The sequence below is a fragment of the Oryx dammah genome, unplaced genomic scaffold, assembly GCF_014754425.2.
Source record: "Oryx dammah isolate SB20612 unplaced genomic scaffold, SCBI_Odam_1.1 HiC_scaffold_19, whole genome shotgun sequence".
Classification (NCBI taxonomy): domain Eukaryota; kingdom Metazoa; phylum Chordata; class Mammalia; order Artiodactyla; family Bovidae; genus Oryx; species Oryx dammah.
In genome coordinates this window covers 81305309-81311308 of record NW_024070203.1, presented here as the reverse complement: position 1 = coordinate 81311308, position 6000 = coordinate 81305309, and the positions used below count along the sequence as shown (strand labels likewise).

Here is a 6000-nt window from a genome sequence, read left to right as displayed (position 1 = left end):
GGCAGTCACCCTTCCCTCCGTTTTGACTTAATTGGTCTGCAAAATTCAGTATTTCTAGAAACCACTGAATGTGTGAGAAAGTTTAGAGCACAGTGGACAAGTTGCAGCCATGAGAAAGATTCCACAGTTTGGAGCCAGAAAGGTCACCTGAGTAATGTAGAGGGAGTGACCAAGGAGACTTCATGGGACTTGATGAAAATGTGGACGGGGCTGGGGTGGGGGAAGGGGTGGCTGGGAGGGTGATGCCCAAGGCCTTGCCTTCTGCTCCAGCACCTTCAGTCTTCATTTCCATTGCCAGTACTTCCCATCACAGGCTCTGCACACCATGCTGCTGAGACATCTCGTTCCCTCTTCCTTACTTGCCCCTACCTCTGCCTATTTCACTTCTCTTTCTGGATTTTAACTCAAACACTGCTGCTCACTGGCCTTTCTGGTCTCCCTGATAGTATTTATGTTCTCTTGTGCAATCCGAGAGCACTGTGTACCTTTAGGATTGCAAATCACTGTTGCAATGTGCATTTGCCTTTGTGATTATTTGCATCCCACACTTAATAGGGGTAAGGACCTTATTTGCATTTATTTCCTATATATTGTATGTTTTCAGTGCCTAATACCTGTCTTGCCTGGTACACAGGCTGCTGTCAGTACATACTTTCTAAATAAATGACTGAACACTTCCACCAGGACTGACACTTTGTATAGACTGTTACACGCATTTAGGAATCTCTAAGTGAGAATGCACTGACATGCAAATGAACAGAGATACAGTCCTATCATAAAACTATCACCATTGTCTCCAATGGCAGTGTCCAGCAAATAAACTATCTCAACAGCACTTTGAATACTTCAAAAAGACGCAAAACAGGGCAATAATGATTTTGAGGTCTTTGGGTTATATTTTATTAGAGTAACAAGACTGGCTTTTTATCAACCAGATAGATGAGTACGCGAAGTACAGGGGAAGCAGAGGAACTTAGGAAATAAGAGTAACAAAAGTTTTTTTCCTTCCCCCAAATCTTTAAACACTCACTCCCATCAACCGACCACGACTTAAAACATAAGGTCTGCTGCTGTTCTTTCCTTGGAGTGGCTTTTGGGAGATGCAGGGATGTACAGTCATCCCTCAGGGTCTGTGGGTAACTGGTTCCACCCCCCCACCTCCACATACCAAAATCTGAAGGTGCTCAAGTCCCTTATGTAAAATGATGATAGTATCTGTATATAATCTACAGCACATCCTCCCATTCAAACCACCTTTGTTGCTGTAGTCACTAAGTTGGAAATTACAGAATGTGTTAAGTAGGGTAGAAATCAGTCTGTTCCTTGTCATTGTTCAGTCACTAAGTTATATCCAACTCTTTCTGACCCCAGGGACTCCAGCATGCTAGGCTCCCCTGCCCTTCACTATCTCCTAGAGTTTGCTCCAATTCATGTCCACTGAGTCAGTGATGCTTTCCAACCATCTTATCCTCTGATGCTCCTTTCTCCTCCTGCCCTCAGTCTTTCCCAGCATCAGGGTCTTTTCCAGCAAGCTGGCTCTTCACACCAGGTGGCCAAAGTATTGAAGCTTCAGCTTCAGCTTCAGCATCAGTCCTTCTAATGAATATTCAGGGTTGATTTCCTTTAAAATTGACTGGTTTGATCTCCTTGCTGTCCAAGGGACTTGAAAGAGTCTTCTCCAGCACCACAGTTTGAAACCATCTTTAGACTACTTATAATACTTAATTTAATGTAAATAATATGTAAATTGTTGTACTTTTTGAATTTTTTCCCCTAATATTTTCAGTCCTCAGTTGATTGAATCTGCCTGCGGATGCAGAATCACAGATATGGAGGTCTGACTGTACTCCTGAGCAAAGAACGTTGAGGCCTGGAGGGAGGAATTCCCTAACTGGCATCTCTCCCTGGATGCCCAGTTTAAATGGATCGGTTCTGTGGTCCCCAGTGAGTGACAGCCGCTCAGTCATGTCCAGCTCTTTTCGACCCCATGGACTGTAGCCTGCCAGGCTCCTCTGTCCATGGAATTCTCCAGGCAAGAATACTGGAGTGGGTTGCCATCCCTTTGGTCCCCAAGGAGAAGTCATATCTTGACACATTTCTCCAGGTCAAGTTTCTCTGTATGTTTTCCTTCCACAGATAGTAAAATCTTATCTAATGTTTCACCCTGCCTTGATGGTATCTTTAATCTAATCTAAGGTGAGAGCCTTTGTGGTTGTTGTCTAGAGAGAAAAGTCACTCAGTTGTGTCCAACTCTTTTGCGGTCCCATGAACTGCAGCCCGCCAGGCTCCTCTGTCCATGGAATTCTCCAGGCAAGAATACCATAGTGGGTAGCCATTCCCTTCTCCAGGAGATCTTCCCAATGCAGGGACCTGCATTGCAGGCAGATTCTTTACTGTCTGAGCCACCAGGAAAGACCCCTCCCCGAGGGAAGGTTCCAATTTTGTAGTAAACTTCTTGGTTCTCAAGTTTTTCTTCTTTAAAGAAGACACCTCTTTACATTACTTCCTCTCCCCTGGAGATCTATGAAATACACATTATCATCATGCTCAATTATATAGGTGAGAAACTGAGTCCTGGTAAGGTTAAGGAACACACCCACAGCCATGAAGGTAGCACATGACAGGGCCAATGATTAAACCCATACTTTTTACACACAGATCATCTATAATAATTGCCATAATAAAGGTTCAGACCACTAATTTGTTTAAGTGTGTAATGCACAGAGTAATTCATAGAAAATTATAATGTATTTCGTTATCCTGACCATCCTGACTATCCCCCTACCTCTTCACTTCAGAGAGATTGGATTTGTCCAGGGAGTATAAAATGTGATCTTTTACAATTTTATCTGGTACAGATAACTAAGAAATATCAATGGTTTGTAGTAGCCTCAGAACACAAGGTTTTTATAATACTTTGATTTGCTCTTTTAAAAACAGAAATCTAATTCATATACCATAATATAAACTTTTTAAACTGTACAATTCAGTAGTTTTTAGTCTATTTACATGTTTGTGCAATTATCACCACTATCTAATTCGAGAACATTTTGATTTCACTTTTGAAGGCTCTTTTCTTACAGGTTCAAGAGAACCACTGAATATGTGCAAGCAAAAACTCCCCAAGAAAGATCTGGAGACCTCAGAGGAAGACTGGAGCCCGCAAATGCAATGCTGCTATGTAGTCTTCAAAGGGAAGCTGCCTTGTAAACAATAAGATGAATCCTGGGTTAGGACTGGGGGCTTTCACTGTCAGGCCTGGGTTCAATTCCTGGTCAGGGAACTGAGATCCCACAGCCGCAGGGAAAAAAAAAGAAAAGACTCTGACGTCTGGGTACTACTGTGTCAGTGGTCAGGCCACAGAGGACACATTTGTTTTCTGTCTAGTGCAAGAGCTGCTCTCTAAAAGTGGTAAGAGGAGACGGGTCCAAGGAGCGTGATGAAGATAAAGAGCAGGCAAGTATGATTCATGATGAAACCTTTAAAGAGCTTGCCGTAATTTAGTCTAGTAACGTTATTTAAGAAAACTTTAAAAGATATGAAAGGATTTTTATACAGAAAATGTGACCTTTTCTTTCTCCTTTCGCTAAGGAAAAGACAAAATGGACTCCTTCTATAGTATGGAGGATTAGGTTAACATAGGAAGTCAGGAGACAGACCCTTCTTAAACATCAAATGACGGTGGCAGCAAACAGTCCTCTGACACTAAAAAAATTTTATTTATTAAAAAAAAACACCTTTTTTTTTAGGTTGCAAAGAATAGTATAATTTGTTCACTCAGATTCTACGTTAACATTTTACATTTTCTGTATCATTCTCTTTCTCTTCATATATATGTATATACACATGTGTGTATATATATATATATATTTGGTCAGAATCCTTTGAGAATAACTTATGGACAATGACTTCCCTTTATCACCAATTACTGAGTAGTTCCTAAAGCAAAGGTCATTTTCCTGTTGAATCACAGTAAGATTACAAAAGTTTGTAAATTAACAGTGATACAACACTACTATCTAATTTTCAGAACTTATTCAAATTTTTCTTTTTGTCCCAACAATGTCCTTTAGAGGGGGAAAAAAAAAAAAAGTTTTTTTCTGGTACAGGATCCATATTGCATTGAGTTGTCATATCTTAATTCTGGAACAGTTCTTCAGAAAATAATTTTAAGGTCTTTAAAATTTTTAAGACTATAGGCCAGTTACTTTGCTGCCTGTCCCTCAACTTGGGTCTCTGCTGCTTTTAACAAAGGTTCGCTTCTGTTTGGGGAGTTTTAGGCGTGTCCTGAATTAAGATCATAGGTGGAGGGTTCATCTCTCACAAGTACTATTCCTATTATATATTCGAATCATTTGTAAATGGTGGGATGGACAATAAAATGTCTTTGTATTCAGAACTCATCGTTTTTGTATCAGCATTCCTGATAGTTTGCTCAGCGTTCCTGCATTTCACTAATTTAATTTTTTTTACAATGTCTTGATTTCAACAGATTTGTTTGTGAATAATTAGCCTACTCTTTTAAAAAAAACACTTGAGACTTGAATTACCTGTAAACTCCCCTTTCCATAATCTCACCGTTGCAGTCGTGGACTGTGCCCAGGCTCAGGAGACAAACAGCTGCAAAAAACGGGTGGGTGTTGTTACTCGCTAAAATCTTTCAACAAATATTTGTGGAGTACTTCGTAGATGTCAAGCTCTGCTCTAAGCCCCCAGAATCAATTCTAGAACAAAGACAAAAAAAACTCCTGTCTGTGTAGTTGGACGAATTAAAATTCAGATTAAAAAGAATCGGACTCTAGGAAATCGACTTCCTTTAAGAGGAAGTAGGCAAGGCTCTGAGAAAAGTGGTTTGCTCTGAGGTTCGATCCCAACGCGCCCAAGGCCGCGGATCCCCGGCAAACGCGCAAGTAATCAAGTTTGCGTTTACCCAAAACGCACTCCTCAGATCCCGACACCAAAGGCCTGAAAGGACGGGTGGGGCAGGACTGCCTGAGCAGTTGTAACATTTTCTCAGCAACAGTCTCCCGCCCGGTGTGTGTGTGGGGAGGACTGGTTGTTCCCCCCGCACCAGCCGCCGCCGCGCGGGGGCCCCTCACCAGGCCCCGCGCCCCGCCGGGCCGAGCGCCTGGGAACCGCGCGCGGAGAACGCCCCGCGGGCAGGCGGCTCGGGGGAACCGGCTCCTCCGGCGGCCTCGCCCACTGCAATGCAATCTGGGTGGTTTTTCCAGGTCCCTCCCTGCCGCCTTCCGCGCCCAGTCCCTGCCCCCGCGGCGCCTGCGGGCCTGGGAGAGCGCGCGGGGACGCGCGGCCCGGGCGGGGCGAGGCTGACGCCGCTGAGCCCGGGGAGGGGGCTATGGGCGCCCTTCCGGATCCCGCACCAGAAAGCGCGGGACGCTGGGGCTCCGGCTGCCGACAAGGCTGGTACCCAGCCCCCTCGGAGGCCCCCGGAGAGCCCGGCATTCATTCTTCCGCTCTCCCGGGGCGCGCTCTGCAGTTACCTGCGCGGCGACTCTCCACGCGGCCTCGGGCTCCTGAAACCCTCCCGCCACCTGCCCTCTCGGCCCACGCTTCCTCCGGGCGGCAAAGCCCTATCTCCAGCGTCCCCGGAGCATCCTGAAAGGGGCTCAGATTTGTACCTGGCGCGGGTTACTGTAGTGACTGGGGTACGGTTACCGGTTCTCCCATTATGAGTCAAGGGCCGGATACTTGGAGCCGAATGAGGAATACTTCAGACGGCGTTGTGTTCCCAATAAGAGATCGATTTCAAACATAAAAACCCAACTGCATCCCCAGCACTTTATCTGGATAACGGCAACAGAACCCACCACACGGCCGTCTGACGAGGGAGCAGGGCGAGGGCGGGGAGGAGGGCGCTAAGGTGGGCGCTCAAGTTCCCGGCAGGTTTAGCTGAACGAAGGTAGGGAGATCGCTCGGGGAACTTGGCCAAATCGACACAGAAGTACAAAGGCAATGGTACGAGGTGGAGGGCGGGAGATC

At 45.3% G+C, this 6000-nt stretch overlaps 1 long non-coding RNA gene across 1 annotated transcript; it reads right to left on the bottom strand.

Moving 5' to 3' along the window:
* Positions 1-876: 876 nt before the first annotated feature.
* Positions 877-5039, bottom strand: LOC120878481. The gene is made up of 2 exons (XR_005724558.1): positions 4579-5039; positions 877-2521 (listed from the first exon to the last, which is right to left on the bottom strand). It is a non-coding gene; the product is annotated as an uncharacterized LOC120878481 (long non-coding RNA).
* Positions 5040-6000: the final 961 nt, after the last annotated feature.